This window comes from Hyperolius riggenbachi, chromosome 7, assembly GCF_040937935.1.
Source record: "Hyperolius riggenbachi isolate aHypRig1 chromosome 7, aHypRig1.pri, whole genome shotgun sequence".
Lineage (NCBI taxonomy): Eukaryota > Metazoa > Chordata > Amphibia > Anura > Hyperoliidae > Hyperolius > Hyperolius riggenbachi.
The window spans coordinates 220,100,299-220,124,592 of NC_090652.1; the positions used below are offsets into that span (position 1 = coordinate 220,100,299).

General features: G+C 43.9%; 1 long non-coding RNA gene across 1 annotated transcript; it reads left to right on the plus strand.

Moving 5' to 3' along the window:
* The first annotated feature begins 5,913 nt into the window (after window positions 1-5,913).
* LOC137525770 (uncharacterized) lies at window positions 5,914-23,182 on the plus strand. The gene is made up of 4 exons (XR_011023006.1): window positions 5,914-6,020; window positions 10,526-10,554; window positions 14,884-15,095; window positions 22,988-23,182. It is a non-coding gene; the product is annotated as an uncharacterized lncRNA (long non-coding RNA).
* Window positions 23,183-24,294: the final 1,112 nt, after the last annotated feature.

Genomic DNA, 24,294 nt, shown 5'->3' on the forward strand with positions numbered 1-24,294 from the left:
TTTCAGTTTGTGAACTTAGACCCAAGAACAACGAAGAGAAAGAAGGCAAATTCTTAAGAATAAACTATCTGGTCAAACAATATTGTCATCATCAGTATCTTAACATAAACTTAATTCACATGAGAGCAAAAACAATGCATAAACCTGACAAACTTTACAGTCTAGTCAGGCCTTGCATTTACATTCATACAGCTACGTATCTGAGTTATGTTTTGTTATAAGCGACTTGATTTACAGATAGTATAAACATCCTGTGCTTTATTTGGAAAGCTTTATTGCTCTATATACGAGGCTGAAAATGTCATTACACATCTGTACAGCATGTTCATTATTAGAAGTTTTGTAATACAATAGACATGTCCTGACTCTACTGTATTTTTGCCTTTTTCAATAAACATTTTAAAACTAAAATAATTTAGAAAACATTTATTAAATCCCTAGATTAGCCCCCACCCCACAAAAAAAAAACCTGAATGAATTTAAAAAATTTGAAAAATAAATAGAAATTGTATGAAGTATTGCCCCTTGTAGAATGTTCCACACCTAACAATGGCAGGTTGGAGGAAAAGGATCCACAAGCCAGGCAGCGGTTGAATAAAGCGCTGGTATTGTTTATTTAGAAACTCCTCATGACAAGTGTAAAAAAACCACAGGATCAACTGACGCGTCGGGCCTACAATCTGCCCTTATGCTCAACACACACCATACAATCTTGGTTGTACAGATTTACCAAATCTATGTAGTATAAGGGCCAACAGATTGAAAATACCTTGAATGATTGATTGGATAAGCTCTTACACTACATGAAAGTGGTAAGATTGAAAACCAAGATTGTATGGTGTGTGTTGAGCCTTAGTCATAGTTAACATGGGCAGGTTAATGTTTTAACCTGCCTACGTAATAGTAGGAGAAGAAAGGGGAAGCTAAATGGTTGCTATGACAGAAACAAAAGTGCCTTTACACTATGCAGAAAAAAAGCTGAATACAATTTCCTCCATTTTTTGTTTTGTTTTATTTTTGTTTTTAATAAACACACTGGGGAGATTGTGGGACAAGTAAATGCTTTTTTGCACACTAAGCAGGGAGGAACAAGACAGGACCTGCAGATCTGCGGTGTTAAACCTTGAACACACATTAGATGAAACTAGGCAGAGGTAGCCGATAACAACCATCTCTGCCTCGAATCTAGCATGTGTACAGTGACACCAGATGCCCCATGATGCTTTGGCCAGTAATCAGCCTGGCGGATCGATTTATACAATTTCCCTGTCACTTACATGCCACTCTGTCAGCAATCTGCCACCTGCATAGCAACAGAACACTGCAGGTTAGTAACGCCTCTGTACAACCTCAGCCCTAATGTCACCCGAGGGATCTGGTTCCAATTCCTGACGGTTGACAAGCCTCACATGCGTACCAGGCTTTTGTCTCTTGCCACAGCATAGAGAAGGTGGGCAAGGTAAGCTGTGTGCTCAGAGGGAAGTGCCGGCTGTCCCCACCTTCCGGTGCCCCTCCCTGACTACCTCATTAGGATGATAACAGATTGGGGGAGGAGTTTTGACAATTCACAGACTGACCAAACTGTATCTGACATTGTACAAGAAGACAATTTTGCAAAGCCAGACAGTCACAAAATTCAAATAAATTAATGATGCATAAATGGCTTATGTACAATGCACAAAGCTTTGTGTATTTAAATTATTATTTATTTATTGTATTTATAAAGCGCCAACATATTACGCAACACTAGACAATATTTAGGGGTGACATACAGCGAAATGACAATACAGGAATACAAGAAAGACCAGATAATGCAGCACAGTATGATTACAAGTATGATTAGTCAGTCACTGGATGGGAGCATGGAGATTAGGCAAGTTAGGTTCACTCAGATGCTTAGCATGGGTTCACAGTAATGGAGGTGCATGATCAGGTAGGACACAAAAGGAGGAGGACCCTGCCCAAAGGCTTACAATCTAGAGTAGTAAATAGTAATGTATTCCCGACGCGAAAGAGGCCCCCCCCGCAGACCCCGTGCGCAGCCTGGCCAATCAGTGCCAGGCAGCGCTGAGGGGTCGATCGGGACTCCCTATAACATCACGACATCGATGACGTCATTCCGTTCGTCGCCATGGCGATGGGGAAAGTCCTGAACGGGATTTCCTGACGGGCATAGGCGCCGGCGGCGATCGGAAGGGTGGGTGGGAATCGAAAGGGAGGGGGGGTATCATGTAGCTAGCGCTAGGCTAGCTGCATGATTAAAAAAAAATAGGTTTAAAAAACCATGCACAGCCGTGCGGCTGCGCATAATCAAGACGCCAAGGAAGGTAAACAATGCAAGTTGCCTGACTATCCACCTGATCCTGTTTTGTCTAATAATTTTAGCCATAGACCCTGAACAAGTATGCAATCAGGTGTTTTGACTGAGAGGCAACTGTTTAAAATGAAGTAAATCTGGCAGCCTCCATATCACTCTCACCTTGGGTTCACTTTAAGAGGTGCTGATTGTAAAGATGAGATAAGCTGATAATACATTACATTGTTGCTTCTTTAATCTCTATTTATTGCACATTTAGCTGTATTTAAAAAGGTGCGATCTGATTAATTGTGGTAGCAATCAGTGTTCTAATAATCTACTGTAATTTTCCTAAAGTGCTGATCTGCGGCTCTATGAATGTCAGAATTTTGGCTCACCGTTGTACACCTTTATATTTCATAGCATGATCTAGGACTGAGTGACCACATATACTGTACTTGCAGTAGAAACATAACTCACATTGTATGAGTCACCTCCTTGTGATGAATGGAAACCACCATAAAATAGTTTCCTCAAATATGGTTATGTCATGCTTAAGTATTACATAATCTGTGTGTATCCAGGATGATGTGAGGTTGGCACAAAGTATAAAAGATTTTTAAAGGATACATCCTAAGTGATGTGAATCAGTGCTGCTCGGATACCCCTTTTCAAAATCCAGATTGGATCCAGATCCGGATACCCAGATATCCGATCCGGGTCGGATATCCGAGTTCAACATTTTCCAATCCGAATCGGATATCCGACCTCAGTATCCGGGGTATCCGGGCAAATTCGTTTATCTGGATAGAAAAAAATGGAAGTGGCCTTTAAATTGCTTTAAAACCTTTTTTATGGTAAATGAGGCATGTAGCATCATTATTTTAAAGGGAAAAACACTAATTGATAATGTGGGGACTTAAAATCCCCCCCCCCAAAAAAAATGGCTGTCAATTAACATTAAGCCTAGGTTCCAGACAACGGTTGTGCAGTCCACATTGTGTCCAAAGTCCAACTGCACAACTGGGACATGACAGTTTTCAGCCCAGACACCTCTCAAAAATTACGCAGCAATTGTGTTTTGGGTTAAATATAGGTGGTATCAGCACAGCAGCAGTGGCCTGTGGCACCCTGGCGGTGAGAGCAGCAAAGGCAGCAGGAGCAGGGCAATGCAGCAGCAGCAGGTGTATAGTATAGCATATTCTTTGGGGGATTGTGAATTTGCTATTATTATTTGTGTGCAATGAACGTGGTTTGAGATATAGAAATGTCATATATTTGGAATTTAAGTTCCCCCAAATGTCAGGGGCCAATTCATTTCAAGGGCAAGTGCTGTAGCTTGAGTTCCACCCTCAGAGCAGGTCTGTATAAAAGAAACACAGCAATTTCAGCAAAGTGTTTTCCATTTAACACAGTGTATGGATTGAAGCTAGCAAGTGAACCCACGGCTAGCTTCACTGAATTCTGAAACAAAGGAACTTTCGTGGACTTCCACACAAAGGACATCTTTCTTCCAAAATCTCTAAGTATTCATTTTCTTTGGTTTTGACCGTTTTTATTCTATCTGTGGCTACCGCCTCTATAATTGTTACTTTTAATCATTTTTTGTACATATTAATTATTTATATTGCATTTACAATAAAAGACTTAAGGTCATTTTTTCGGCTACATATCTGCTTTAAGCACCTCAGAAAGAATCTTAGTCTTTTTGAAATAGTGTATTGTTTTTAGTCAGACCAGAGTGTTTTTACAATTTCAATTGCAGGTTTAGAATAGTCAGAGCAGGTTCTCTGTCCTTCTACAGAGGTGGGGACAGCCTTGTACCTGAATTATTGTGTATCAAAGCGTTTGTGTTGCTCACACGTTCCCTTCTGGCTTGTCTGTTTGCCCAATTCCAGAAGTTTCAGGGCATTGATTGTATCCACAATATTGGATTGTCTGTGCTTTGAAATAGATTGGGAGGCATTGAGCAGTCCAGCCACTAGGCGACGTGTGATATGGCCTCATGATCTGCACACCCATAACAAGAGTAACCACAAAAACACCTGATCTGAAGTACAGTCCCCTGTATCAGAGAAAGGGACGGTTAGTTGTTGGGGGTGCCGCAGCTCTGTGCCCTCCTGCGATCGTAAAGCTGCTCCCCTCTATTTATGCCCATGTAATGTTGGTAACTATAGGATTGTGAATTCCAGTGTACCTGAACTCCAGGTAGCGGGTGTGACTGTGGCGTTAGAGGTTATGGAGTTCAGCTACTGTGTAGCCAAACTCAGATTAGTAAGGGTGGATAGTGAGGGTGTTAGTGTTAGCTATAGATAAGGGATAAGGCAAGTGTTTTGTAAGCTCTACCTTGGTCTCAACTGTCCACAAGATGTTTTCCCAGAAGGATTTTGGCTTACTCAAATACATTTTGGCAAACTGTAGTCTTGCTTTTTATGTCTCTGTATCAGCAGTTGGGTCCTCCTGGGTCTCCTGCCATAGCATTAAATTTTATTTAAATGTTGACGGATAGTTGCACTGACACCGATGGACCCTGAGCCTTCAGGACAGCTTGAATTTCTTTGGAACATGTTTAGAGCTGCTTATCCACCATCTGGATTATCCCAACTTTTCGTCATTTTTTTCTCTTCTATCAACACCCAGGGAGATTAGCTACAATGCCATGAGTTGCTAACGTCTTGATAATGTTACACACTGTGGACAAAGACAAATCTAGATCTCTGGAGATGGACTTGTAACTTTGAGATTGTTGGTATTTTTCCACAATTTTGGTTCTCAAGTTCTCAGATCATTCTCTTCTCCTTTTTCTGTTGTCCATACTTAGTGTCAGATCAGGAAGGAAGCCGGCACCACTCCAAACTCCAAAGTAGCAAAGAAAGCTCTTTTATTGCATCACCATCGTGGCATAAACAATGACAAACGTTGTTTCGGGCATAGCCCTTTCTCAAATTGCAGTGGCTACTGCAATTTGAGAAAGGGCTATGCCCGAAACAACGTTTGTCATTGTTTATGCCACGATGGTGATGCAATAAAAGAGCTTTCTTTGCTACTTTGGAGTGGTGCCGGCTTCCTTCCTGATCTGATGTATTGAGCACCTCTAGGGACACAGAGGTGAAGGCCGAGGCACACCGAACTTTGATTGATGTGGAGCTCCTCCTAAGCATTGTGTTTACAGTCCATACTTAGTGTGGCACCTGCAGACACACAATGCAAATACTAAGTGAACTAACTGAAAGCTCATCTCCGTTAAGGCTATTTCCAGGGATAATCCTTACGAAACGTGTGTATTTAGTAACTATGACCTGCACATGAGCACATATACTGTAAATGTACCTATAAAGGCCAATCACGAGTGTTAGGAGTAGCTGTATGTGTGTGTGTCTGTGTGGTACGGTATTACAACACACTGTAAAATATGCTGACAATTTTCTTCCGAGTATGTCACTGGACCTTTCCCCAAGTATGTACCAGTTTATTGTTATATTACGGTTTTTCTACCCTTGTGCACTGCAGTAAAAGTGATGATTTCCTGTGTGCTGGGGAGTGTCTTGTCAAGGGGTGGAATGTTGACATAACAGTGACAATGACGAGTTAATGGAAGTTGAAAGCTGTATGTTTCCTCTTGGCTGTCTCATTTTACATTTCCACTCCCTGAGATCGCTTCTAGCTCTGCCTTTCAGCTCTAACTAATCTGTATCAATAAGCAGCCAGTAGCTGCCATCACAAGGTATGTACACATTATAGCATTTATACACTATTGCTGCTTCAACCCTATTTGAAAATGCATATGTTATTTAGCCATAAGTGAATGCACTCTTTGCTTCCTCTGCTTCACCATAAGTAGAAAAAGAAATGCATGGGGCCAAATTATAAGGCAACATTCATAGTGACATGTGGCAGTGCCCTGAGACAGATAATATAATGCATTAGCAGTGCCACGCAACGTGTTGCAGTGAAGCATACATTGTACGCACTGTGTGCGTCACTGAATGCATTGCATCGCACCACACGCCTAACGCGCAATGTGACTTTTCCCCTCCATGCAGTTGCGATCGTGTTTTACAGGCTGCGCGTCGCAACATGTTACTGTTGTGAATGTAGCTCAAAGGACCACTGTAGTGAGAAAAATATGGAGGCTGCCATATTTATTTCCTTTTAAACAATACCAGTTGCCTGGCAGCCCTGCTGATCTGTTTGACTGCAGTAGTGTCTGAATAACACCAGAAACAAGCATGCAGCTAATCTGTCAGATCCAACATTAATGTCAGAAACACCTGATCTGCTGCATGCTTGTTCAGAATCTATGGCTAAAAGATTTAGAGGCAGAAGATCAGCAAGCTAGCCAGGTAACTGGTATTGATTAGAAGGAAACAATCAGTTTTCTGTGTTAGTTTTTCTGCATGAGTTGCCTGACAGTGCTGCATTGCTGTCAATTGTTTTTCTGTATGTGAAAAACGCATTCAAGTGTGAACTAGCCCATTGATTAACATTAGTCAGTTGTCCTGTGCAGAAAATGCACAGAAATACTAGTGTGAAGCCAACCTAAAATGGGACTATAAGTGGTAATTCACCAAAACCAATCAATGGCATTCTATACCCTACTGGCTTGCATTGCGATTGTGAATTGGTATTTTTTAAAGTGGTAAAACAAACACCATGTTCTCCACTGAAGCCAATAGCATTATAGCCTTTCAAAGAAGAGAATCCTTGCTGGTGATCGGCCTAATAGCAGCTGGCAGATTCTAAACATTCTAAACATGGAGGTTAGTATGCGTTAACTGACAATTCCACAGAAAGTGGCAACCTTTTTGTAACAACAAGGGGCGATCATATAAACTTGTATAAATGAGATGATCTGAAAAGTGATGCTATCGCTCCCATAAGCGTGGTACTTTTCTAGTGACGCCCCTCTGCAAACATATCCCTATAAGGTATACAGAAAGTGCTAATGTAAGCTATGGACTGACATGAAATAAACAGCAATGGCCAGAGCTGCCTTCCAGGGAAAATAACGATATACGTAGCTGGTGATGCACAGTTCGATGTGTTAGGGATCTATAATGGCACAGAATGTCAGATTTGTCCCTTCTTAAATTCCTGCAGCTGTTTGTTAATTATTTATTCTTTTTAAAGAAAGTACTCTCAGGGGCTGATGGGGAATTAACACTGAAGTAACACTGAAAAGTATTTGCATAGATTTTCATATGAATGTAGGTTTCACATGAACCCTATTCTTTGGGAAACAAAGTATAAATACAAGTAACCTATATCATTGACTTTATGTGACTATTTAAAATATCCCCTAAAAAATGAAATTTTTAGTTCAAATCCAGGCTTGAGGCATCAGTGACATTTATTTTAAGAATGGAGTTGTATTGTCCTGTGGCTTAAACTTAGTGAGGATCGGTATGAAGGTAGGGTTTGCATTGTGGTTAAAGGGACTCCGAGCAGTGCAGAAACTAGGGAAAGATGCATACCATTTTGAAGCTCTCTTTCTCCTCTTTTCAACGATATATAAACAGCCGCCCTACGCCTTTTAGTTTTCGCTATTTTCGCAATCGAAATCGCGGCCGCTGCGATTTGGATCGCGATAATATCGAAGATGGTATGCATCTTTCCATAGCTGCTTGTATTACACAGGATGACTTTTCCCCGAAGTCGGCAGCTCTATTCAGTTGGAAAAAGTCGTCCTGTGTAATACAAGCAACTATGGAAAGATGCATACCATTTTGAAGCTCTCTGTCTCCTCTTTCCGACGACACATAAACCGCCACCCTACGCCTTTTAGTTTTCGATATTTTCGCGATAGAAATTGCAGCGCGAAAATAGCGAAAACTAAAAAGCGTAGGGTGGCGGTTAATATATAGTTGGAAAGAGGAGAAAGAGAGCTAAAAAAATGGTATGCATCTTTCCATAGTTTCTGCACTGCTCGGAGTCCCTTTAACCCTCCTGGTGGTTATTTTTTTCTGCCAAATAGGCAGAAATCCATTTTTTTTAAAAAGTTTTTTTTTGTTTCATGTAAAGCTACCAGAGTGGTAGCTACATGAAACACCACTAGAGGGCGCATGTGTCCCTCTAGTGCGATCGTCGCCAGCATCAATAGCAAACATGGGAACGCGTATATAACGCGTTCCGCTGTTTGGCTTCTCCTGTCGTCATGGACGTCTTGACGTCAGACGCATCCGATCCAGCCCATAGCGCTGCCTGGAACTCATTGGTCCGGGCAGCGCAGGGCTCTGGTGGGGGGGGGGGCCCTCTTCCGCCGCTGCGTGCGGGCGATCGCCGCAGAACGGCGGCGATCAAGCTGTGCGCGCAGCTAGCAAAGTTCTAGCTGCGCGTACAGCACTTTAAATGGTTCAAATCGCCCCACCAGGGGCTGAGATATCCTCCTGCGTGGCATAGCCCGAGCTCAGCTCGGGCTTACCGACAGGAAGGTTAAAGGAGTACTGTAGGGGAGTAGGGGGGAAAAGAGTTGAACTTACCCGGGGCTTCTAATGGTTCCCCCGCAGATGTCCTGCGCCCGTGCAGCCACTCGACGATGCTCCAGTCCCCACCGTCGGTTCACTTCTGAAATTTCCGATTTTAAAGTCAGAAAACCACTGCGCCTCGCCTGCGCGGCCGTGTCCTCTCTCCTGCTGATGTCACCAGGAGGGTACTGCGCAGGCGCAGACTGTACTGGGCCTGCACAATACACTCCTGGTGACATCAGTGGAAGCGAGGGCGCGGTTGCGCAGGCGCTGTTGTTTTCCGACTTTGAAGTCAGAAATTTCAGAAGTGAACCGGAGGCAGGGACCGGAGCAAAGGTGAGTGGCTGCGTGGGTGCAGGACATCTGCGGGGGACCATTAGAAGCCCCGGGTAAGTTCAACTCTATTTCCCCCTACCCCCTTACAGTACTTCTTTATGCTTACATTATTGTAAAGGTTAAAAAAGAACTCTGTGAAGTGTCACTCAGTGTGCTGACTAATCAATAGAAATAATACTGTATTTGTCATTTATACCTTTAAAAAAGTTGACCTCCTCATGTTAGCAGCGGCAGAACTTTTAAGCCCTCTCTCTACCTGGTCAAATCACCATGTAAATGAGTCTACAGATAGCCAGGTAGAAGACTGGAAGCTGACCTCTGTCTGCTCATCATTGCTATAAACTACAGCATAACCACGGTGTGAGCATCTTTTCTAGAATATGTCTATAATGCATTGTTTGAAATGGCAGAAATCCTGTTTGTAGCAATATCTAAGCATGTTATACTTAATGGAAACAGTATTTGAAAATCCATTACAATACCTGATACAACTGGGAAGTTGCTTTTATTTAGCACGTTCTGGAATCTTCCTTGAAAGCCCATCTATATGAAAAAAAACCATCCCAAAATAAATTCAACCTATATTCAATGTAGGCTTTGGCCCTTTGAAGTCTTTTAACTGAGCTAACTTGTAATAATAATAGAGGGGTTGGTACTAGTTACAATGGGGCGCCCGGGCAAAATTAACCTAGGATCCCCCGTAACAGTCCCACCCCCAACAGACTTGCCCCAGCAATTGGGGCCCCCTTGTTGCCACCAAATTCCCCCACCAACCACCAGGGCTCCCAAGGTCTTCCCCAACTTTATTGTGGTCCCCAAGGACCCTGCAGAGTTTTTAGCACTGTAGCGACACCTGTCTGGTGGGTTTTTCCATTAGTCCTTGGGTCCATTTGTTCCCATCTTCATCCTCGCAGGGGCACCTCTCTTCCATGACCTGGCCATGTTATTACATAATATACCAACGGTCCAATGATTAGATGTGGCCAGTGGGGATGAAGATGGGTCCACACAGAAGCACAGACTAATAGAGGAATGCACCAGCTGAGACAAGTGAGTTGATATACTTCCAAAACGTGGCTTAGGGGACCACAATAAAGTTGGGGCCTTAGCAGCAGGCTTGGGGCTCTGGGGCAATTGCCGTGGTTGCCCTTATGGTATTGCCGGCCCTGAATATCCACAGGATAGGTCTTTGAGGTCTGAATAGCAGGACATCAAGAAAAAGTTGACATGCACATTACAACTACAATTGTGCTATTGGCACAATGCACATTACACAGCTATATATATATATATAGTATAAATGTGAATACACACATATATTCAGCATAATTCAATAGCTTTGCTTTCTTAGATACAGCATATTATGTATCTACTGCCTATCTATATATATTTTCTTTCTCTAATTGTTTGCTTTCTCTTTTTCTTTTAGGCTTGCCAGAATGGGAAATTCAAACCAAGGTTAGGAATATTTGAAAGATTAAAGTGAAGCCATTCTTCCCCAGAAGGGGAGGAGCTAGGATATTTGTTAGGTTATTACTGCTTCCTGTATACTTATAAAGAGACATAGCCTTACTCTCTGCATTAGACACACAATAAGAAGTTAGAGGGAGTCACCAGAGCAGGAGTTCAAACTGGAAAAGTATTTACAACCTATGTTTAGTTGAGATCCGCACAACGTGAACTCACAGCTCCCTAATGGGGACAGAAACAGCAATAAAAATTGATAGGGGTTTTATCTTCTGCCCACTCTATCCAGGGTAAGAATGGGAACAATATGCTCAGGGTTTGCAAATGCTTGAGGATCCAACACGCATGATCTTAAAAGGACATCAGAGGGCACCTGTACGCATGCTTGATTTTCAGCCGAGATTGCCATGAACGGCCACCTTGCCCAAGTTCCATCTAGCAGGTGTACCTAGCTAAAAAATGAATTTCTGAAAAATACATTGCTCTACTAACTGCCCAGTGCCCACATCTCCCTAGGCCTTAAATGTGACCCCATCTCTGCTAATACCACCATCACCCCTGTGCCCCAAATCTATGGTCAGCATTCTCGGCTGAAAATGGATGCTATGAAAAACAATAGGATCCGTTCATATCAGTCCATTTGGAATGGATCTGTTAGTTCCAATCTGACAAATGGAAAGCAAGTTTGGGTCCTGATTTTTCTGGATCGGCTAGACAAAGTGGATTGCGACTGAAGCCAACGGAATCAATGCCAGCCTGAGAATGGACTCTCACTAGGCTGCTCGCCATGTACACTCGCCACCATCTATTTGGGATCTGCGCAGCTGCTGCCACCGTCCATTTAGGCCTCTGCTTGAAAAAAATGCCGATATACCAATCCGAGCCTCATAAGGCTTCCATTGGTCTGCAATCAAGCAATAGGAATCATTCCTTGCCCAGGAGGACTCTCATTGGTTCACTAAGTAGTGGACCAGTGAACATCCTCCCTGATGCTCATGAAGAATATCCATTGGTCTTTTGCAAACCAATTGGAGCCTAATCTTTTTGATGGGGCACTGGAATCCGTATACTGGTGTCTCTAGTGCATAGAGTACTCAAACGGGCGGCGGTGGTGGATAAACGCGAACATGACAGATACTAAGCAGGTGGGGACGTGAAAACAGAATGGACGTAATGTATGAAAAACTGATGCCATTATAAGTAACTGATCCATTTAACCCCTTGAGGACTGCAGGGCTAAACCCCCCTAGTGACCAGGGCATTTTGAGTAAAATTGGCCACTGCAGCTTTAAGGCCAAGCTGCAGGGCCGCACAACACTGCACACAAGTGATCCCCCCCCCCCTTTTCTCCCCACCAACAGAGCTCCCTGTTGGTGGGGTCTGATCGCTCCCCCCATGTTTTTTTTTTTTCCCATCAATATTTACGTTTGTGTTTTTTTTTTAAAAAAAGGGCTGTTTCTTTAAACCCCATCCCTCCCTCCCTCCCTCCCTCCCTTCCCACAGCCAGCCAATTACGGCGATCGGCTGTCATAGGCTTCTGCCTATGAGAGCCGATCGCTCTCTTGTCCCCCAGGGGGGCAGCCGTGTCACACGGCTGTCCCCAGTGCAGTGCTGCTGCTGATCGCAGCGCTGCACAGGCTAAATAGACGGCGATCACGCCGTCTAACAGTCTCCCGAGCGGCGATAGCCGCTCGGAGACTGAAGGCGGGGCTGAACTCCGCCCCCCAAGCAGGAGATGCGCGCGCAGCCTGCGCGCGATCTCCTGCAAAACAGAGCCCCAGGACTTTACGCCAATCGGCGTTAGGCGGTCCTGGGGCTGCCGCCGCGGCCACGCCCATTGGCGTGACGCGGGCGGCAAGAGGTTAAATAGAAAACAGATCAATTTTTCACCTGGTACAGTGTGAAAGCAGCCTTAGACTTTGCAACGTGACTTCGTTAGAGCTCCCTTCCAAACGAGGGTCCACACATTCTTGACATGTATACACCACAAACTACCAGAAACTTTGCTATGAAGATTGCTCTAAAATTTACCTTTGTGATACTTCCATTCCTTTACTATCCCTACTAGTTTTGTGCGCTGTTTACAACAGTAAGGCCTTTTTCAGACGAGCGGCTGAACTGCATGTTTGCCGAGCAGTTCAGCCTCCCGTCTGCCGCCCGCCATTGCAATATAGGTGCAATTAAAATGCAGCCTAATTGCAGTGGTTGTAACAACACGCGTCAAGCGCTTACACATGGTGGTGTTACTGGGCGGCGGAGGAACGCGACGTGTAGAGTCTGAGCGCGGCTGTAGCCTACATTAATTTGTTTTGTACATGCTAATAAAAAATGATTGGTTATATACAGAAATGATGTTGTTTCTCAAAACAAATCTATAGAGGATACACAAAGCATTACCAGGCAGGCAGATACACTTCACCAGGCCAATGAATTATGGCACTAGCTGTTGTGTATAAATATCTCATAAAGTACGGTGTCCCATCAATATATCTCTGTGGTACCCCCTCCTGCAGGTGTCACCCAAGGCTTCTGCCTGGTTTTCCTATGCTTAGAAACTGCCTCATTGATAAAATTCATACCATTAGATTTATATTCAGTGCTGCCCATAATTATTCATACCGCTGGCAAATTTGGACTTAAAGTTACTTTTATTCAATCAGCAAGTAATTTTTTGGCGGGAAATGACATACATGTCTCCCAAAAGATAATAAGACGATGTACAAGAGGCATAATTGTGGAAAAAAAAAATCCCAGCTTTTATTTACATTTGAGCAAAAAGTGTCCAGTTCAAAATTATTCATACCCTTCACAAACTGTCACAGTCTGTGGGAAAATCCAAAGTTTTATACCATTCCAAATAGTACAAGCTGTTCTAAAGCATCCTAATTACCCTGATTAATTGGGAACATCTAATTTAATCAACTCAACAGGTGACAAACAGCAGCTCTCTGCAGTTGGTTTGTGGACAGTCAAGGCTAAGACAAAGGAGTTCAGTTAGGACCTGCAGCTTTGCATTGTGGCTGCTCACAAGTCAGGAAAGGGCTACAAGGCATTTCTAAAGGTTTTTAAGTTCCAGTGGCTACAGTGCAAAGTATTATTAAAAAATACAAGATGTTCCGCACTGTGGAAAATCTCAGAAAATCTCAGAAGATGTGGTCGGAAGCCAAAAGTGACACCTGTGCTGGCCAGAAGGATAGTGAGAGAGGTGAAAAAGAATCCAAAGATAACCACCAAGGCCATCCTGGTCAACCTGTGCCCCACTGTTTGCAATGTTTCAAGGCAGACAATTCAATGGACACTGCACACTGCTGGGTTCCACGGATGCAGACCAAGGAGGACGCCACTTCTACAGATAAAGCACACAAAAGCACACAAAGAAGAGGACCTCTGGTCTTCTGTGTTATGGCCAGATAAAACACAAATTGAATTGTTTGGTCACAATGATGTTTTCTTCATTTGTTGTAAAAAAGGAAAACTTTTCCACCCAAAGAACACCATCCCCACTGTCAAACATAGTGGTGGGAACCTAATGCTTTGGGTGTGGTTTTTCAGCCAATGGACCAGGGAACTTAATCACAGTAAACGGCACCATGAAAAAGTGCAATACATGAGGATTCTCAACAACAACATTGCAGAGAAACTTGGCCTTGGCCACAAGTGGACATTTCAGCATGACAATGACCCAAAACACACAGCAAAAGTGGTGAAGAAATGGCTAGCAGACAACAACATTAACATTTTGGAGTGGTCCAGCCAAAGTCCTGACTTGAATACAATTGAGAATCTGTGGAGGGAGCTAAAGATCAGGGTGATGGCAAGAAGACCCTCCAACTTGAAAGATTTGGAGCTCATTGCTAAAGATGAATGAACAAAAATACCTGTGGAGACATGCAAAAAGCTGGTCTGCAATTATAGGAAGTGTATGATTGTTGTAATAGCCAATAAAGGCTTTTCTATTGATTATTGAGAAGGGTATGAATAATTTTGGACTGGGCACTTTTTGCTCAAATGTAAATAAATATTGCCTCTTGTACATCATCTTATTATCTCTTAGGAGACACATATGTCATTTTCAGTCAAAAAATTACTTGATGGTTGAATAAAAGTAACTTTAAATCAAATTTTCCTAGGGGTATGAATAATGATGGGCAGCACTGTATATGGACTTCCTAACACTGCTTCTGCCTGCTGAGCGTGCCGTAGTAGCTGCAGCTCCAGCGCTTTGAGTCCGCCAGGAGAAAAGTGCAATAAATGTTATGTGTTTTGTCTGTCTGTCTGTCTTATTATAAGGACCTAAACTGAATTTACACTTTATTTCAGGACATCATCATCATCATCCTCCTCATCACCACCACCATCCCCCACCACATCACCCTCATCACCACGGACATCCTCCACATCATCACGGAGTAGGACTACATATACATCATGGCCATCATGGCCACCCAGGAGCACATATGCATCCCGGCCACCATGGGCATCATGTGCATCATGGACACCGTGGAAAACGTTAAGATTGTGAATCTGCAATGGTAAGAGTAAAGAGGCAGCATAGTGACATTCTGTATAGTAGAATGTAGTCAATCATTGAGAATACCCACTTATATGTTAATTATCTTGGTTTCAACATCAAAACACACAGTAAACAAACATTCCACAGTGAGGCACCTACCAGCAGTAAAAATGTCACCCCCTATGATACATTTGCATCAACTCAGAATTATTAGCATCTCATCGACCTTCCCTACTTGCGGCAATCGCCGCTCGGAGACTGGAGGCGGGGCGGAGCTCCGCCCCCCGAGCAGGAGATGCACGCGCAGTCTGCGCGCGATCTCCTGCTAGCCCCATAGACAGCCGTTCACGCCAATGGGCGTGGACCGGTCCTGGGGCTGCCGCACTGCTCACGCCAACTGTCGTGGAGCAGTCGGCAAGTAGTTAAAGTGGATCCGAGATGAACTTTTACTCATTGCATAATTGTGTTCCTTTCCTATTGTTTATAGGGCATTCCTCAAGCCAAATACTTTTTTGTTTTTGTTTTAATAGTCTTAATCCCTATAAACTAAACAAGCCTCGCCCACAGGTTTTCAGAGAACCAAGGCACTTTCAGACAGTAGAGCTCAGTCTGGGCAGGAGGAGGGGGAGGTATTACTAGCCAAAGATTTCAGAGGCAGAGAGGAGGAGGGGGAATTAGGTTTTTTTGCTCAAGATGCAGATAAGCCTGCCTCTGTGTAATGTTTACAAACAACATGGCTGCTGTCATTGTATCACAGGATGAAATAATCTTATTCTATTAAAGCTGTTCGTAGCTAGATTTGCTGTGTAAACTATCTAAACTTTAGATAAGATTTATAGACAAGTTACTTGTTATATTTAGTTTTTCATCTCGGATCGGCTTTAAGGGCACGCTCAATTAGCCACTCTTGGATGATAAGGAGTCTTGGCCAAGGACACCTTGATGAATTGGTACTGGCTTGAGCCAGGTGTCAAACCCTGGCTAAATGGGCACAGCAAGGTATGGCATTTGCCATGGGCGCCTCTTACTTGGTAGCGCTGCTCCTTAACATGCTTGGTGTTCTCCATGCAGATTCTAGTTTTTATTTGGGGGACATTCTGCTGCCTGGTTACATCTTTAGGGGGAACAAGCTGCCTGTGATTTAGGGGATATGTACTGTATAGGCTGACATACTCCATTCTTAAGTATCATACTTAACTTCAAAACAACCGATTCAAATATTTGGAGGATGCCTCATCCCCCTTCCCCAGTGGCAGATTTCAGTTTTGGCCATAGGTGCAGTTTTCACTAGATATGCCTCTGGCTGGCAAGGCCTTTAACCAGTACACTATCCAGCCAGCACTATAACCAGAGGTTATCTACTGTGAAAATTGCACGTCTTAATTTCTGGCAGTTCCACTGAATGGAACAGATCTAAGATGACATAACAGTAAAGTGAGTTTATTGTTGGTCACTGAAGTCATTTGTTATATTAAAGAAACTATAGGGGGATTTGGAAAATCAAACAGAAGAAAGTTTCTCTTGACATTGGGGTCAATTCATGAAAGGCTTTGCAGTAAAAAAAATCTCGTCGGGAAAATACAGCATTCAGTATTTTAGACTTTTGTGTGCTAATTCATAAACATTTTCAACGCTGCGTTAGAAATGCGGTGTTTTACCAAAGCCCAAGTGTCGGTAAAATTGTTACTTCATTGTTACATTCCTGTTCTCCATGTAGAGACAGCATTAACATAAAAGAGGCATCCCAAACTTCCCTTTAGATGTGCATCTTTTGTTATACTGCCTCTTTAATTGCAACAGCTTAGAAGAACTTCAAGAAATGTTACACATGCAGGCTTTCTGATGTGAGATAGACATCTGAAAACAGGTACCCAAGAGGTTAAAAACACAGCCTAGGGTATTCAGGGGAAGATTTGTTTGTTCCGAATCCGCTCTTGCCACTGCTGCCTGGGAAATCTGTCTCCATTAACTTTGCTCTTATCGCTCCCTTATCACCTCTTCAAAGCAGGTGGTATTCTCCGTGCCATTATCGCCTGCTCTAATCTTTATGAATTGACATTTACAGACATTTACTGACATGTGTTGGAGTTGTTTACAGTACAAGTTGGTCATTTACCGCACTGCTTGGGAATTTCAGCTTTTCATGCTGTAACAGTTTTTATGAGTTGACATTTTGCTAAGTGCTTGGTAAAGTCAACTAGATAGGGCACACTTGAATGTGTTTTCCCCATGCAGATAAAAATAGACAGCTGTGAAGCACTGCAGGCATTGTCTCTTTCAATTACATTAGCTTCTGTGATAATCGTGCTTGTTTTCTTACACCAAGACACACATGAGGCTTGATTCACAAAATTCCCAACCTTCGCGCGACTCACATCGTGTGTTAACTGCATAGCACGTCTGTGCTATCAGTTGTCACACTTTTGTGAATCAATGGTGTGCAGAAAATGCAAACAGAAAACCGACTTTTTCTCTCTGTTCCCAGATTCATCACCACAACACACAGCACTTGAGGAGGGATGCAGAGGCTGGGGGTAGAGAAGCATGTACACAAGACCCTGCTGCACACTGATTAGGGACTGTCTACAAATCTTTGTCTGCAAAACTTTGTGTGACTCGTTATCAGTGGATGAGCAGATGCAGTCATCAGAATAATTGTACACAGAACAAAACATTTTTTTCTCTCCGTGCCCTTCGTTGTCAGTTTCTCAGGGCAGGGAAAAGACACTTCTTGGCCCAAGGGGCCCCCTGCTGCTTCTTAGCCCCCCGTGGCTGCATCCCTTGCAGGGTCTATTGTTATACCCCTGCTTATGAGATAATGAATTGTATGTGTAGGAAATAGAACATTAGTAGCACAGAAACCAGTCTCATATTGTTTCCAGGACAGGAAGAATTAAGAAACGTCACTTGTTATCTATGCAAAAGAGCTTTTCTCAGCTCTCTGACCAGTTTAATTGGCTACAGTGCTATTTTCTGAGGCACTTATACATCAAAGAAACAGCGACAGGCAGCTTCAGCTAGAAGCTAGAGACTATGGGGCCCCATACCAAAATGTTTATGGGGCCCTCAGATGTAGATACTCTTCAGCAATGCCTACTGCCCTGGATATGAGTTGACTGGGAAATTTACATTCCAGTGCTATGTACACTGTGTATAGTCCATGGGCACTGAGACAAAGTCAGAGGGTGGAGAAACAAAGTAAACACATTAAGTACCAGCTGGGCCCTCTCCTCTCCTGGGCCCCATAGCAGTTGCTATGGCTGCTATGGCTATTGCTACGCCCCTGAATGCAACTGAGCACTGTGAACTAGCCCTTAAAGTTTACCTGACATGGGGGCCCTGCAATAAAATATACATACCTGGGGCTTCCTCCAGCCCCCTCCAGCCTGATCACTCCCACGCTGTCCTCTTCTGTTTGCCTGTTTGCCCGCTACTGGCCCCGGAAAATCCATCAGTCAGGGCCAGTTGGGGCATGTGCAGTCAGGCCAGGCACGCCCCCCATCTCCCTCCCATTGCGGGGAGCATTCTACACCTTTAGGATTATTTAAAAAAAAAACAATTCTGTATGCAGATGAAAAACTACATCAAGTATAACGACCAGGTTGCAAATTCACTTACAAAAAGACCCCTTCCTTGGCAGCAAGCCTTTCACCTAGCCTTTTTCAGTCATCCAGTAGAAATCCACATTCTACCTGGCTCTCGACAACGGGATCTTTTAAATGGGGATATCCCACATGCAATTATTGCTCATGTCACTGTCCTTCACAGTAAATCATTTAAAATGCAAATGGAAAGGTCTTCCCTGTACAACATATTAATTGTAATACAAAATTGGTTATTTATGTAGTCACCTGCACCATTTCCAATCTTCAGTTTGTGGGTTTTACTAACCATCCCTTGAGACAACGAATCTCTGTACAATTCAATGGTGCTTAATGGAAGAAGGACAGCGTCATTGATATTGACAAACATTTTGGAGAGGTGCACTTCAGGTGGTAGAAAGAATGATTACCCCAGTAAGGTGTGTGTGTGTGTAAGGGGGGGGGAAGGGAATGGGGTAGCCTCAATCTCAATGCTAGGTGGGATTATTCATTGATATCTTTTTAGTCTCTGTGTTTTCTGTTTTTTATAAATTGAATACAAATTTTGTAGGTATGCAATTTTAATTTTATTTGTAGACTATTGACAGCACAGAGGGTTAATTCCCTTTAACCACTTTCCTACCGTGGAGTTTCCCCCCTTAAAAACCAAAGCAATTTTCTACATTTGATTTCACACTCCTCCCATTCATTAGCCACTAACGTTATCACTACTTAAGTTATCACACATAAATGATCTATACCTTGGGTTTTTTTTGCCATTAATTAGGCTTTCTTTGGGTGGTACTGTTTGCTAAGAATTATTTTATTTTGTATGGATTTTAAAGGTAATAACGGGAAAAATGAAAAAAGTAATTATTTCACAGTTTTCAGCCATTATAGTTTGAAAATACTGTAGATTAAACCCACACATTTGATTTTCCCATTTTTTTCCATTTTGTGTCTTTGGATTTACCTTTAATTCATGTGGTATTTTTTTATCCCCCCACCCCTAGTTAGCCAGATGTGCTCCTTTATATCCCCCCTCCCCCATAGTTGGCAAGATGTGCCTCTGTAAACCCCCCCAACCTTAATTAGCCAGAGGTGTCTGTTTATCCCCTTCCTCACCCCCCCCCCCCCCCCCCCATAGTAGGCTAGATGCGTTTTTATTTAATTTCCCCACTCCCCCATAGATAGACAGGTGTGCCTCTTTATCCCTCCCCCCATGGATAGCCAACTGTGTGCCCTTTAATTCCCCACCCATGGATAGCCAGGTGTTGGTCCCTTTAAGAGGGTAAGGAGAAGGGTACAAACTCTAACCTGACCTTGTTGCACCGGTGATCGCGATCCTCTCCCTGCAGTCCCGCTGTCAGCCTCACTACGCTGAATTCTTAATGACGTCATCAAGCCGGGACCCGATCCATTCAGCACAGTAAGGCTGACAGTGGGGCTGCAAGGAGAGAATCGCGATCTCTGCAGGAACAAGAGAAAGTAAAGATTGCAGAGCCATGTCCCTCTTTCCCCCTCATTTGTCCCTCTTTCAGGACCGTGTCCCTCTTTCTATATAAATATTTATATTTCTATACTAAAAATGTGTTTGACTCTAAACGTTATTTCCATCCCTTAAATGTATATATTACTAATTTTAAAATGTTACTATGAAGGAAAATTAACCAGGATAGAAAGGACCAGTGTGGTTTGAATTATAAAACAACATATTTTTCTTATGAAATCTTTATGGTATGCATGACTAGGGGGCGTGGTGGGGGTGTGACCAGGGGCATGGCTTCAGTGTCCCTTTTTCTCATTTCAAAAAGTTGGGAGGTATGATTGATACATTGTAATACTCCATGCTGCCCAATTGCAGCATGGAGAGGGGAGTTATTACAGGGGATCAGAGCCACGGGAAGGGATGCTTGTATAGTGTAGTTAGGGGGAGGGAGGTTAATGAACCCAGGCGCGTGCTAGAATGCTTGCTGTGCTCATTCAATGAAAACAACTTATATTCACGTCGTGTGGCTTTCAGGAGCCACTTGCAACAACGTGAATATACTGTAGATAGGATGTAAAGCAGTGGCGGTACCAGGGGGTGCTTGGGGGTGCTAAATTTGACCAAGCACCCCCAAAGCACCCCTGGCGTGAACTGACTTCAGGCGTCTAAGAGACGCCGAGTCAGTTCACAGCAGCAGCCCAGAGCAGCAGGCCGGGCTACGGAAAATGGCCGCCCGAAGCCCTGCTCTGCAGACTTGGAGTCTGCAGTGCAGGGCTTCGGGCGGCCATTTTCCCGTAGCCCTGCTCGCGGGATGCAGGCTGCTGCAGGAAGGAAGAGGATCATGGGAGCTGAGCTGCGCGCCACAAGGAGGTCGGAAGAGGAGGAGGTCGGAATAGGAGGTCTTCTGACTAGGTGAGTAAATGTTTTTTTCTTTTCTTTTTCAGGTGGTGCTGCTGATTGGGGTCAGATCTGATAAGGATTGTGCATATTGGGGTCATATCTGATAACGGTTGTGCATATTGGGGTCATATCTGATAACGGTTGTGCATATTGGGGTCATATCTGATAACGGTTGTCAGGGCCGGGCCGAGGCATAGGCTGGAGAGGCTCCAGCCTCAGGGTGCAGTGTAGGAGGGGGCGCACAATTCATTCAGCTGTCATTCCTAATTGTGTATGAAGCAGAAATAAATAAGAAAAGTGGATACACGGCAGTGACTGCAAGCCAGATAACTAGATATTAAGGTGTTGGGGAGGTTGTGGGCCCTGTGGCCCTCTTAGTCTAATAGCAATCAGTGTGTGACGGCTGGGGTGGGAGGGATGGAGGGGCGCACTTTGGTGTCTCAGCCTTGGGTGCTGGAGGACCTTGTCCCGCCTCTGACGGTTGTGCATATTGGGGTCATATCTGATAACAGTTGTGCATATTGGGGTCATATCTGATAACGGTTGTGCATATTGGGGTCATATCTGATAACGATTGTGCATATTGGGGTCATTGAACGTGTTTTTTGTTCAAATCTGCTCACATTACGTGTATTTTCTTGAGAAAACCTGCACAATTATGTGAATTTTCTGGGGAAAGTGTCACCAAAACGTGGGCCCTCTGTCTTTGCGTTGCACTTTTAAAGGGAACCCGAGGTGAGAATAATATTGAGACTGCCATATTTATCTCCTTTTAATTAATACCAGCTGCCTGGCTGCCTGTGTTGGTCCTCTGCCTCTAATTCTTTCAACCATAGACCCTGAACAAGCATGCAGCAGGTCAGGGGATTCTGACAATATTGTCAGAACTGACAAGATTAGCTGCATGCTTGTTTCTGGTGTAATTCAGTTCACTACTGCAGCCAATAGATCAGCAGGGCTGCCAGGCAACTAGAATTGTTTAAAAGGAAATAAATATGGCAGCCACCATATCACTCTCACCCTGGGTTCACTTTAAATTACAGTTAGCCCTGCCCTCATCTGGTCATGACCACGCCCATTGTAGCCACACCCATTTTTGCCACGACGCGCAAAGCGCGCCGCAGGTCGTCAGCTCCCCCGGAAATTGGTCCAGCACCTGCATAGTACCCCCTAAAAAAAATTCCTGGAGCCGCCACTGATGTAAAGTAGTTAAATTTGGATTAGATAACCTGTGACACACGCATTGAGGTGTGTCCTAGAGTATATATGCCCTGTAAGATGTCAATTATTTTCATCTATTTGATAACGGGACGAGCAAATGAACATGATGGAACCCCCTGCCACTGTCCCCCACAAATGGTAATGTACCCCCTGGTGCCAGTGCATTAAAATCTCTCACCTGTCCAGCCACTGTGAGTCCAGCTGCTCCTTCTTCCGCTGCTGCACTGGCATGTGTGTGTAACATTTTAGGGGATGGCTACGGAGGCTGCAAGACGGGAATGCAGCATCACAAGGCCAATTCCCGAGAGATTTCATACATTTAGATGGAAACAGCCCAAATCTTTCAGTGGATTGTCAGTTACACTGCAAATCAGGCATGCATTCTTGTGCAGAAATAAGCAGAGAAATGGACCTAGTGAAAATTCACCCATAGTGTCACCATTTTTTTCTAGTTCAACGGTTAGGTTAAGTCTAAGTCACACCCTTGAGATAAGATGAGATAACAAAATTGGGACACCCTAGTGCACCTACAGTCATTTCTCCATCACATTACCAGACAACCACACCATTTATAATCTGTGAGCAAAATAAGTGGGACTGTTGTTCCAAAACAGGGATATTGGTGAGTTATGCAAACTATCAATGCAATTGTTGCCCTCATGAGCCTTGTAATACCATACTCATCTCCAGTCTTATGGCTATTATCTTTTCTTATTGCAGATCAACAGTGAAAAAAATAACTGAAAAGAGTGTCACTAAGAAGATCATCGATTAATATATGCACTAGTCATCTTAATGTTTATTATTTGTGTTAAATGGACTGTTAAAATGGAAATGTTTAATCTGTGTGTGGCGCGAATGTGTTTTTTTAATGTAACTTACAAGTAACTATAATAAAGATCTAGTTAAATACCATTTCCAAAGAGGTAACAAGTGTCTTTATAGAACGCTCATCATGTAGGCTTTTATATTTTTACATGCTATTTTTAACCACTTCTGGACCAGCGCGATTGAAATCTACATCCTGCTTGTGGCTGCACGGCTCTGACAGGACATAGGTGAGGAGCCGATTTAATTGGCTCCTGACCCTGTCATCACTGTAAGCCAATCGCAATATAAGCGGCTCCTGACCTGCTCACGCAGCTCTGCCATCATAGCGATGGCAGAGAGAGGGACCTGCAGCAATGAGAGAGTGGCGTGACCGGCAGGAGTGATGGGTCTGTGCAGCGATTCGTTGGTAAGCGTCATTTTGGGGTACCAGTTGTCTGTGGTCCTTAAAGGGGTTCTGTGAGGGTGTGCTGACGGTAAAAACAGACACTTACCTGGGACTTGTATCAGCCCCCTGTAGCAGTAATGTCCCGCACCGTCCTCCTCCGATCTGCTGTTCCCCGCCCCCGACCACGGACAATAATTCGTCTAACATAGCCGAAAAATGCGTGCTCCCGATAGCGTCATTGGAAGCTTACTGCGCAGGCACAGTATGAAGGTTTCTTGTACTGCGCCTGCGCAGTGCTTCCAATGACGCAAGCAGGGCCGCACAGCCGCAGTTGGAAAGCATGCCGCGCTAGCCTGGAGCCGGCGGCGGAGAAAGGCAGATCGGAGGAGGACAGCGTGGGACATTACTGCTACAGGGGGCTGATAGAAGCCCCAGGTAAGTGTCTGTTTTTACCCTCAGCACCCCCCCACGGAACCCTTTTAAGGGGCCAGAGACTGCTGGTACGGAATTAGTTACCGTATTTTTCGGACTATAAGATGCACTTTTTCTTCCCCAAAAGGGAGGGGGAAAAGTCAGTGTGTCTTATGGTCCGAATAGTACATTTTGGATTGTGCCAGGTGTCCCCACCAAGTTGCACATAGACTCTGTGATACCTGCAGCAGCCCCTGTCAAACCTCCTGTACCGCAATGGCAGAATTAATAAAAAAAAAACAGCCCTCTCCCACGGCGGTTCCCCCTGCTAAGCCTGCTTTAACTCTCCGCACCTGGCCAGTAATAAAAGAAAACACTTTCCCCGCAACAGCCCCTCCCC